This window comes from Rhinolophus sinicus, linkage group LG01, assembly GCF_036562045.2.
Source record: "Rhinolophus sinicus isolate RSC01 linkage group LG01, ASM3656204v1, whole genome shotgun sequence".
NCBI classification, from domain to species: Eukaryota; Metazoa; Chordata; class Mammalia; order Chiroptera; family Rhinolophidae; genus Rhinolophus; species Rhinolophus sinicus.
Window position 1 is genome coordinate 198395042 of NC_133751.1, and position 13097 is coordinate 198408138.

The 13097-nt window shown below is 37.0% G+C and overlaps 1 protein-coding gene across 2 annotated transcripts in view; it reads left to right on the top strand.

Moving 5' to 3' along the window:
* The window catches only part of NYAP2 (neuronal tyrosine-phosphorylated phosphoinositide-3-kinase adaptor 2), a 242919-nt gene that overhangs the window by 118538 nt on the left and 111284 nt on the right, over positions 1–13097 (top strand). The window lies entirely within an intron of this gene.

Below are 13097 nucleotides of genomic sequence, written 5' to 3' on the forward strand. Positions count from 1 at the left end.
AGAGTCAGTGTGAGAGAGGCTATAAAAGGTCACACATGCTGGGAGATAAAGTTAACTGGTGAGAGGTGGGAGGGTGCTAAAGTAACTATCATAGGCTGCTTTCCTTGGAGATTTTTATTAAAATATAGCTAATATACAACAATATTAGTTTCAGGCATACCCCATAGTTATTCAATATTTACATTCCTTATGAAGTGATCACTCTGATAAATCCAACAACCATCTGTAACCATACTATACTATCACAATATTATTGACTTATACTGTACGTTATATCCCATGACTTGTTTTGTACCTAGAACTTTGAATCTCTTATTCCCATTATCTCCCCCCACCTTTTTAAATTTTTTTTCAATTACAGTTGACATTCAATATTGTTTATATTAATTTCAGGTGTACAGTATAAGGGTTAGACATTTATATAATTTAAGAATCAATCCTCCTAATTAGTACCCGCCTGGCACTATACATAGTTATTACCATATTATTGATTATATTCCCTATGCTTTACTTTACATTCCATTGACTATTTTGTAATTTCCAATTTGTATTTCTTAATCCCTTCACCTTTTTTGCCCTCCTCCCAACCCTCCTCCCATCTATCACCCTGACAGATCTAGTACTCATCTGACACTATACCTACTTATTACAATATTATTTACTATATTCCTTATGCAATACCCTACATCCCCATTACTACTGTGTAACAACCAATCTGTACTTCTTAATCCCTTCCCATTTTCCATTAATCCCAACCCCCTTCCCATCTGGCAACCATCAAAATGTTCTATATATCTATGAATTTGTTTCTGTTTCATTTGTTTGTTCTGTTATTTAGATTCCACTTATAAGTAAATCATATGACATTTGTCTTTTGCTATCTGACTTTCTACACTCAGCAAAATATCCTCTAGGTCCATCCATGTTGTTGCAGATGGCAAAATTTAATTCTTTTTAATGGCTGAGTAATATTCCATTGTATATATGTATGACTTCATATTTATCCATTTGTCCCCTGATGGATACCCAGGATGCCTCCATATCTTGGCCGTTGTAAATAATACTGCAATGAACATATGGATGCACGTGTTCCTTTAAAGTACTGTTTTGAGTTTCACATAAATACACATAATTATCTTTCTTTGTCTCTTGTTGTAATCTTTGTTTTAAAGTCTGTTTTGTCTCATATAAGTATTGCTACTCCAGCTTTTTATTTGTTTGTTTCCATTTTCACCAAATAACTTTTCCCATCTCTTTACTTACAGTCTGTGTGTGCCTTTTGATCTGAAGTGAGTCTCTTGTAGGCAGCATATGTAAGGGTCTTGTTTTCTTATCCTTTCAGCCACCCTGTCTTTTGATTGGAGCATTTAATCCATTTATATTTAATGTAATAGGTGATCGATATGTAATTATTATGATTTTATTATTCATATTTTTGAACATTTTTTTTTCATCTTAAAGAAGTCCTATAAGATTCCTTGTAATACTGGTTTGGTGGTGAGAACTCCTTTAGCTTTTTCTTGTCTGGGAAGCTCCTTATTGGTCCTTTCATTCTAAATGATAGCTTTGCTTGGCAGAATAATCTTGGTTGTAGATCCCTGCTTTTCATCACTTTGAATATTTCATTCCAATCTGTTTCAGCCTATAAAGTTTCTGTTGAGAAATCAGCTGACAGTCTCATTGAGAGCTCCCTTGTAGGTAACTGTTTTCCTCTTGCTGCTTTTAAGATTCTCTCCTTGTCTTTAACCTTTGGTATTTTAATTTTGATGTGTCTTGGTGTGGGCCTGTTTGGGTTTATCTTGTTTGGGACTCTCTCAGCCACAGTCTCCACTAATTTTCACAACCAAAAATTATGGGGACTTCTTTCCCTGGCATTGGAACCCTGAGCTGGGTGTGGCGCTGGGACCCCTTGCTCCTCCTGGGGGACGTCTGCTGCCAAAATATCCCTCCTGATTTTTATTTATCACACATGGGTATGGGATCAGCTTGTCTGCCTCTCTGCCCATCCTACCAATCTTAAGGTGGCTACTTCTATATGTCTGTAGTTGTAGGGTTTCAGTTCAGCAAGACTGAAGTGGATCTCAATGATGGTTGTTATGTAGTTTAGTTGTAATTTTGATGTGGTCCTGAGAGGATGTGTGCACAGTGTTTACCTATTCCTCTGTTTTGACTGGAAATCACTTTTATTAACTTAAAAAACACTATCTCTTAAAAGTTGGTTGGGAAAAAAATACAAGAAGTAAGACTGTCATTATAGGAATTGGAAAGACAATAATATTTTGTGGCAGCATTGAATACCTTTGTGAGCTGTATTCATCAACATAATAGAAAACAATATAACTCTATTATAATTGTGTGTGATATTCTTCAGCAGCTCTTTAATGCGTACAGGAGCAGACAAACTGGCAAGATCATCTACAAATGTCTAACTCTGGGAGAAAGTATGGAGACCGCAGAAAAGTGACACTGTGTGTAATACCTATCCTTTTGTCTTTTAAAGACTTTCTTGTTTTTCTCTTTTAAGAATCAATTGATCACAATAAATTTTGATATGGAAGGAAAAATATGTTAAACACTTATAGGTCAAAAAGGAAAGGTATTAGAAACTGCCACTGGCATCAGGAAATTTATTTTTATGGTTGAGAAATTTATACAGTAGTTGGAACTTTACTTTCAATTACATAGGCATTTGTTGCGTCTCTACTTTTTATTCACTTCCCATTCAATTTTCCCTCATTTACCCTCTTCGGTGGAAAATTCTCCAAAATCCCTTTATATTTTTAAACTTTCCTACTTACTGTCATATTAGTCAGTGTCCAGTCACAAATATAGAAACTATACTTGCTATTTAAACCTAGAGAATTTCATACAAAGAACAGAGTCAACACATATGGAGCAATGACAAAGCAAAAAGAGGACACAGACATAACCCAGAAGCAGAAATTGCAGGAAACTGATACCATCCTTTGGAGCAAAGGCAAGAGGTTATTAAACCCCAGAAGCTTGGAGGAAGGATTCTAAAGTGGAAGGCGACTCCATATGTTTATTTCTTGATGGTTTGTGCTGGAAATACATTATGCTGTTGGCTTCAAAGAAGGATTAGACAAGTACTCTTCACTTTTCATTTTCATGAACATAACCATTGTTTTAAAGGTTCTAAAATCAAGAAGTGCATAGGCCTTCCATTTGGGGCTTTGTGACGAGGTGAAAAATTGACCAAATTTTATCAAGGATTATAAAAAAGAAAAAAAAAGCATTTTCTAAAAATGAAGAAAAAACAAACAAAAGGAGGCATTTAATTAGCGCATAATAATCTTTTCCCTTAGTCTCTATTGCTAATCCTTTTTTTGTACCAAAAGTTTCATTTTACAGTGGCAATAAAAACAACAAGCTAAACAATACATATTCTGAAGTAGCCCAAGTTATTTTTTTTTTCTTAAAGCCTCCTAAGGCTTTAATATAAACTATTTGTAGTAGAGCAAAACTCTATCTAAAAACATCTATAAAACTGTCATCTGAAAACATTTATCTTGATAACAGCTAACGCACAGGTCATGAGAATTTAAAGCAGTATTTGTGAAATAATCACAGCTTTCTAAATGCAGTGTTACAACAGCTTACAGGAATTGTGAGCATTTTCCAGTTTTCTTTCACAATTTTTGTCTTTATTTTTCTATATAAAATATGTTAATGTTTTTGGAATGATTTTTTGGAGGATATTTGTAGACTGAAATAATAATGTTCCAGCTTTATTCCAAAAGGATTGATGTTTTGACCAGCCATTTGGAAGGAGGTGTGAACAGCCAAAATAAATATAGGCTAGGGTGGGAGGGGAAAAACAAGCATTTTGTCGCTTATGTTTTAAAAATTCATCGAGTACACCTGAGTTGGGTTTTTGTTTTATTTCCTTGTCCTTCCATTTTTGAATTATATGTAGAAAAAGGTAGGGTCCAATTTGGGCTAATCAGTGAACAACCTCCTTTTCCCTTTTCTGTGCCTGATTTTTCACTGTTGCTATCACAACCAAAGATTCTTGGTTGTTAAAATCTTTTAGTCAAGTCTTGGGTTAATAATAACATACTTCATCTTTAGAGATCATTAGAACACCCAGAATTAATTTCCGTCCATCTGGTTATCAATGATAAATGGTGTAACTAACAGGAGTGGTATGTGTTCCAGTGGATGCCACCACTGGCTTTCCATAGTGTGAAAGTGTCCCCTCATTCTGTCCATAGAGGACCACTGCCATACAAACCAGTGTAAGCTTGATGAGTCTTGTTTTCCTCAGCCTAATAATAACATCTGTCAAAATCATTTATAGCTGATATGAGGACACTAGGAGCCCTCAATTTTCCAGAATCACCCTGGGACCTGGTGAGAGATACAGATAGAAGAGATTGTTTGATATTCCTCCTCCTTCCATTTCCGTTCACCCTAGGCAGTGAGTATCCAAATATTAGTTAATGTGTGCCTCCCCCAACACACACACACACACACACACACACACACACACACACACCATGACACCATATCCTGACAGTTCTTATCTTGTTCTTTGTATCTATAAGCAGTATGACCTTCTAACACAGTATATAATTTGCTTATTTATTGTGATTATTTATTTTCTGACTCTTACTAATATATAAACTCTGAAAACAGGAATCTTTTCACTGATTGTTTCCTTATCAGCTAGAACACCTAAAGATTTGCTAAGTTGATTCATCGGAATAGATTTAAAATGTTACTATATTGGAAATCTAGCCTTATAAAAAGTGAAGATTGTCTTATGAGGAACACTGTCAAGAGAACATAAACTTTTTTCCTGATTTTGAAGTAATCCTATGCATATACTTTAATAATTATGCAATACATGTAATTTTATTGCATGCAAACGTATTACATAGACTAATACTGGCTACTGCAAACTAAATTTTAGTGGCTTAAGAAAATAGATATTTTGTTCCTGCTCACATAACTGTCCAAATTTGGGTGTTTATGGTCTAGAACGGCCTTCCCCCATGTGGTAATCTAGCCACCCAAACTCTTTCCCTGTGAGGGATTTCCTGCTTGTGAGGCTCCTCAGTCATCAGTGATTAGCTGGCTGAATGGGAAAGGGATGGCTTCTTAATCATCTTGACCTTGAAGACATGCATCCCTTCTAGTGCTCCCATTCCTTTGATCCGAACTGTTACATGTCTCCACATGGTTGCGATATGATGTGCCATTTCTGGTTGGACAGCTACTTCCCAGGCACAGCTCTACACTATCGTAGGGAAAGAATGAATCTGATGAATTGTTTACTGTCTGTTATATTTCATGACCAAGTTCTCCTGTAGTATGCATTGCCATTGACAGGCTGTATTAGTGGGGTTTACTGCCATAATAATGTATAATAACTTAAAGAATATAATGGTGGACAACCTTGTCATTGGCTGTGTTCAACTTCAGACCATAAGTCAGTTTCAAGTCTGCTCTAAATGTCTCTGATGTTGGGATGTAGGCTCAATAGCAGCAGCAGTAGCGGCGGCAGCATTTGGGGCAGGCTTTTCTCATAAGCATGATTGAAAGAGGCCAAGTCAAACCATGCATATCTAAATCCTCTTGTTAAACATAGAAGAGATGAGGGCTACACTAATTTAATTGGCCAGTACAAGCCATATGGCTAAGCTCAACACAATGAGGCATGTGTGGTGTGATGGGGTAGTGAACATCTGATGACAAATTACATCCCCCACAGGTTTGCATTGAACAGATTCAAACATAGAACGGGAGTTCAGTATGACCTCTCAAATGGTTTCATCTGAGAATAGAGAAGCCACAGAAGAGAGGGATGCTCAATATTCAGAGGGCACAGGTAATTTTGAAACATTATACCAGTCACCAGAACCAAATTCTTATTTCCTGCTCTTTAACTTTTTTTCAATTCCTGGACAAAGCTGTTTGATCCCCTATATGCAACAATCTCCAACTTTTCTTCTGTCCAACATTGCCTTTGTGCTCTAATATTTTCAGGCCAGTTCTTGGGCTGTTTATATACCAAAGTTATTGTACCCTCTGGGTTTTGGTTAGTGCTATCATATGCCTGGGGAATGTCACCCTTAATCCTTGCTTCTCTCCACATCTCCTATTAATAACCGCCCACTGAATATTTATGAAATCTCACGATTTCTCTGAGTATTTATTTACCTTCTGTGCATTAACTATCTTCTTTCTTCTCTGTTCCATCTCTTCATCCATCCTTTCAACAATATGTAATGTTTGCCTAGTATATGTCAAGAATTATTTTACAAAATGGGGATGTAGCAAGAATAGATAAATTTAAAAAAGAATATCTCCAATTTATGGAGTTTATATTTTAGAGAACATAGATACGAGAGCTGAAATATAAATGTTATTCTACATAGTGCTAATACTGTGAAGAAGTGGAAACAGGGATGTATGGCTCTGTGAGGGGAATGAGAAACATTAAATAGGTGGTCAGGGCCAGCCTTCTCAGTATTTGATTGAGAAGAAAATGATGAAAACAAAACAGTCCATGCAATTGTAGTCAAATATATACTTCTAATCAGAGTTCCCGTACCTCAAGAACCTGTAAAGCCTCTCCTTTTTTTTTCTCCCCCTGGAATTCATTTATCATATTTAAGTTGTTGGGTGAACACAAAAAGGCCAAGCAGGGTAGACCAAGGTGATTGCCAGGGTCTATAATTTACTGTTATTTTAAGATTAGGTGGAAGTACATTGTTTGATGGGCATTTCTTTTTCTAACAAAGATGCAGTTGAGCAAATATGGAGGAATAATGTTGCCTAATGCATCACAGTGTTGATTTGATAGATCCGGAGAAAAATCAACAAGGGTCCTTGGAAATATGATTCCTTACCTTCATGTTCCTCCTTTGCCTCTGTTCTGCTTTGGGAACTGACTGGTTTGACCCCTGGTGTGACCCTCCAAGGGGGAGATCCAAGGAGAGAGGATTAACCTCACCACACCAATCTTCAAGATGTTTGGGATTATAGGTAAAAACTAGTGATGTAGGGAATAAAATGTGGATTTGCGATTTCCACCCTTGGCCTTATTAATTTATTTTTAAAAATTTTTTCTTCACCCTCGTCTTTATATTAGCTTCCAATTACTGCTGTAACAAAATTCCATGCACTTAGTAGTTAAAACAACACAAACTTCTTATCTGATAATTCTGTTCCCCAGGAGTTTCCCTGGGCTAAAATCAAGGTGTCATCAGGACTGCATTCCTTTCTGGAGGCTATAAGGGAGAATCCTTTTCTGTGACTTTTCCAGCTTCTAGATGCCACATAGTCCTTGGTTTATGACCCTCTTCCTCCATCTCCAATGAAATAGCTGGCCAAGTCTTTGTGCCACATCTTTCTGACCCTGCTTCCATCATCACATCTCTTCCTCTGATCACAGCCAGGGAACAGGTCCGTTGTTTTAAATATCCATTAGATTAGATTGGACTCACCTGGATAATCCAGGCTAATTTGTCCATCTCAAAGTGCTTTGCCTCAATCACCTCTACAAAGTCTTTTTTGTCATGTAAGGTCATACAATCACAGGTTCCAGGCTTTAGGACTTGGAAATCTTTGGGTCTGCCATAATTCTCCTTCCCATGGCTTCTCTTTAATTGATGACTGTGACTTCCAAGAATGGGTGAAGTCTCACCAGATAGAACATTCCTTAATTAGGCTAACCTGATTCCTGGAGACGGGTAAGGAGAACTAAAGTATTTTCTTAGTACTGTGACGTCACTCTGCTTCTGATCATTAACTTGGTAAACCTGGGGACTGAGCATGCTTTGTGACATGTTACTGGACTGCTTCAGCCTGTTTAGTTTTTGCAAGTGGAATTTAAATCACCTCTTGAGAATTTTCTATGACAACCTATAGAAATTGTTTTTATTATACTGAGAGGTAGAAGCTGCCTTCCCCCCCCCCCCCCCATTGCGTATGTTCTAGCATCATCCACTACTGTCCTTTTGATGGATTCCAAATTGTTCCTGGGAGGAAAATGGTGATAATTCTAATTTCAGCTTCTCTGCTCTGGGGACTGATTTGGGGCCTTGTCTTTGATATTGTGCTTCTCTAATCATAATCCTGACTTTCTGAAATATGAGTGTCAGTAGAGAAAAGGCTTGCCAACTCCGTCGCTCATTTATCACTTGAGAGGATGCTTTTAAGGAAGGTCTTAAATGAAGGCATTGTACAAATGCCAAAAAAGAAAAAAAAAGTGCTATGTCTAGGGATTCGTGAAAGCTTCCCATTGTCTGACCTCAATTAAAAAAAGCAGAAATATGTCTAAGGATTGCTTTCGAGACACCTAAAGTGGCTTACTGGATGTCAGACTTAACTCCCTCCTACCCTGAAGCTCTTTGTCGTCAGTGATCTAGGAACCTCATTCCTTTACTTCTTTCTAGAAACTCCTCATGAATTTATGTAGAGCCCTTTCCTCAGGGCCAATGGTTGAATTTAAACCTGCACTTAATGGAAGTGAGAAGGAGTAATTATGTACAACATAAATGGAAGGAACTTTAATATCTCCTAAAAGATACATGAGCATAAGATTAAAATGTTTGAATTGGAATGAAGTGCGGTTTCTCAACAATTTTTTCATTATTATCTCTATAAGGAGACTTTTTTAGATATATATTTTTTTCTAATCACCCTCCTATGACATTTTAATACCACGGATATACTGTATATCTATTATGTGCTGTGTGTATATCTGTGCTTTACACATAAAAAGAGTAAGTTGTTTTGCCCCTGCTCCAGGAGCAAATTTTTACCCCCTCGAGGAAGATATTGCCCTATTACAAATGCATGATATAAATGGAAGGGACTTTATTTTATCCTCGCTCCATTTTCATAATATTATAATTACTTATTTTAAAAGTGAAAACTGATTATGACATGAAAATCATAATATATACATATGCAAAAACAATGATAAAGAACAATTATACTCTCTCAAGTCATATGAAAATATATAATATACCATATACACAAAATATAATTTTATAAACATGACCATCTTTCTGTGTCAATAGGCATATTATCACATTATTTTTATATTTACAGAGAAATTTATTATGTAGTTATAATGTCTCATCATTTAGGTACACAATACTTGGGCAGATATCTATTAACTTGTTTCTAACTTATTTTGAGAGAAACAACACTGATTTAGATGCATGTATGTATCTTTTCATATATGACTGAATATTTCCTTGGAATGCACACCTACAAGTGCAATCTTTCAGGCAAAGAGAATGCATTTTTCAAGGCATTAGATATATGATGCTGAATTGCCCACTAGAACACCATGGTTCCTTTCAAAAAGACATAATCATAGCAAAATTTGAGTAAGATCTGAGTAATTGAGTGGTATCTTTCCTACCAATAAAATATTGCATTTGCATCCAGATGATTGGGCATATTTTTAGAGGGTGTAATTGTTCAATTGGAACAGAAACTCCCTGGAGCAAGCAGGAATTAAAAAGCGTTTTGTGATGTGTTCAGAATTTTACACATGTAACTTGGTTCATCAAAACTATAAGAGTATTTGTAAAGGGGTCGGAAAAATGATTACTATCCAAGTTGGTTTTTTGTCCCTTGTTTTTACTTTTTATTATTTTTAAACTGTCCACACATTTCATCCCAGCTTCTATGAATGGATTTTCTGTAGAAATTTGAGATGGCAGAGATGTAGGCAACAAAGAAAGAAAGTACTTTCCAACCACTGACTTCTTGTAAATGTATTAATTTGACACTAATTTAATGAGCAACTACTAGATGGCTGGCACTGCTGCAGGGCTGGGGCACATATAGCAGTGCCTAAAAACAAGCCCCTTCCATCATGAAGTTTGTGTTCCAGTGTGGGGAGGCAGACAATAAGCGAAGCAGACAAAAACATATAATATGATACCAATTAGTGATAAGTCTTATGGAGATAAATAAGAGAGGGAGTGGTGGGGTGGAGGTGGGGAGGCAGGAAAGGCAGTCAGAGAAAACCTTCTGAGCAGAATTGAAATAAAGTGATAGAGCAAGCCATGTAGATATCTGGGGAAAGACTGTTCCAGACAGAGGGAAGTGCAAGTAAAAGTTCCTGAGATCTGAACACACTTGCTAATGAGGAATAGGAAGGAGGCCAGTGGGGCTAGAGCAGAGTGAGCGATGAGGACAAGGTTAGAAAAAGAAGTTCAGAAGATAGACAAGGGTTGGTTAATGCACGGCATGACAAGACACATAAGGAGTCCATAACGCCTCTGATTTTGAATCATTGCACTCATCTATTGAACAAATACTTAAAGCTTCTGCTATGTCCCAGAGCCCTGGCTAGACACTGGTTATGTGAGGGGATTGAGACAGGTAAGGCTCATGGAGAGAGCATCCGGGAAGGACACAGGCAAGCACAGAGGCAATTATGGGTTATTGTGAGGTGTCATCATGAGCGATGCACAGGGCATTAGCTGCAACACAGCCACAATTCACCTAGATAGCTATAATATAAAAATCAGGATTTTTAAAAACTTAAAACAATGTGTTTTTTTTCTTTTAGTAACCTGCACATATCATTCCATCTTTGCATGCATTATATTATTTGAAATTAAATGTTAAGTCATCTGCTCATCTCAATGGATTTGTTCCTGCAATTAAGGTCTGCATCTTTGCATCAATTTTCAATGGAGTTCTGTGTCTGGAGCAGGCTTTCACGAAATTCGAAATTCATGGCAATGAACATATGCAAAAGAAATAATTTAATTAAGGTCTGACTTTGCAAAGTTCTGGACCTTCGTTAAAGGATTAGAATGTTATGAAAGGCTCACGACAAATCTAGAAGGAAGGGGTAGGAGCAGTAGTTTGGGTTACTGGTGCTTTTTCCTACATGTTTTGTCAGTTGTGAGTCTCACTTGGTGGTAAATAGTTAGAAATGCTATGTGTTTTGTTTCCCCCTTTAAATTCACTGGAGCAAAGAACAGTTTCTGCTATTGCTGTGTGTGGGTGTATGACAAATGATACATGAATGAGGAAACCAATTCTTCTCATTCGGATCTGGTTGCAGAAATACGCAGAAAAACATCGAGAAATCCAGGGCACTGTGGCATCCTGCTCATTTGAAGGGCGGTTACTGTATGTATCCAATAGCTCAACTGTCCCCCTGACTCAGGAATCTTGGGTATTATTTCAAACAGCTTGCCGGCATAGCGAACTGAAAAACTCTTATTTTTTTGTTTGAAGTGCTGTGTACTTTACGGTGCTTATCTGAGGTTTTTAGGACAGGCTTTTGGTTGCAAAGGATCCTTACCTCCAAGGTAACACTGATATTCCTGTTGGAAGGGATAGTTTGTCTACCCTGTTTGGGTCTTTCTGCTATTTGAAAAGCATCGTCAGGAGCAAATTTACTTGAGAACATTCAAAGTTGAGGAAGTGGAAGAGGTAGCACTGTTCCCAATCACCTTGAGTGTTTTTTCCGTGCAGTTGGTACCTGCTGAGCCACCCAGGACACCACCCCAAACCTTGTTCCTGCTCAGATTAACTTCCCCTCATGTGAGCTCCCTACTTGAATATTTCTAGCACCAAAGTCCTTTGTAGTTGCTTGGTCTCTACCTAAACTATCAGCTTTGCTTGGGTGAATTTTGACTGCATCTTTTTAATTTGATTTTGGACAAATTTTGCTGCTTCTCATACTACGATAAGTTTCTTCTATATGGATCACAGATGAGATGTCTGATGATGAGACAAGATCAACCCACTTAGCTACTTCATTACACAATATTTCTGGAAATTAAATGAATAAGCTGGTGTTCAGAATGACTGAGCAATATGAGAGTTTATATCTTTTTTTTCGTAACTTTGCAAAATTCGAATTGTGTTCTAAAACAGGCACTGTGCTTAGAGCTGGGGCTTCAGAGGCGAGGAAGACAGACACGATTTTCCAATCTAGGGGAAGAGGAGGACATTAAACAATCAGTGACACAAATAAGCGTGCACCTAGAAACGGTGGCACGGAAAAGGGGAGGATTCCAGGGGACACTGTTTTTAGATCACGTTTCCAAGAAAGAGGTTCCTGAGTGAAAATTAAACCAAGACGTAAAGGTAAAATAGCAGGGAACAAGGGGTCTCAGGGTTACTTAGGGGCATTCTAGGTGCACAGTGTTTCCCTGAAAATAAGACCTACACAGACAATCAGCTCTAATGCGTCTTTTGGAGCAAAAATTAATATAAGACCTGGTCTTATTTTGCTATAATATAAGACCCAGTATAATAATATAATATAATATAATATAATATAATATAATATAATATAATATAATATAATATAATATAACATGACCGGGTCTTATTTTAATTTTTGCTCCAAAAGACACACTAAAGCTGATTGTCTGACTAGGTCTTATATTTGGGGAAACATGGTAGGGAGTACTTGCCAGGAGACCCCCGAGGGGGGAAATCACTTTTTTCAGTCTGACTCACTGAAAGAAAATCCTCTGGCTGGCGGGAGTTATAAAAGGCATGCACACTGTAAGATGTGGCTGGAGAAAGAGATTGGAGTCACGTGACGGAAGACCTTATTTTTTCTAATAATTATGAGGAGGAATTGCCAGGGTTTGAGCAGACTTGGGGGAGTGGGTTCATGACATGGTCAGAGATAATTGATTATAGTAATTACAATTCTATATGTAAAGGGTCTGATCAAGCATTCTAACCATTTTTATTACCACAAAGCAGGACATTGCTGAGTGTGTAGGAAATAGACATATAAATGTATGTATAATATATGTTACACATATATGTCTATGTGCATTTATTTATATACACATACATACATGCATATATGTACATTCATATGTGTATATATATACATATACATGCATATGTGTATATGTGTACAAACACAGATAAATTCAAATTTGAATTTGAAAACACACTTTGTGGTTAGGTTTAGAGCACATCTCTAAATTCCCATTATTATTACTCAGAACATCTACGAGTTGACGTTTAACTTTGAGGTTAAGACTCCATGCTGATGTTGAGTTAGATGAATAAGATATGAGTTGGGGTAGAAAAAGACTCACAGGGAATAATCT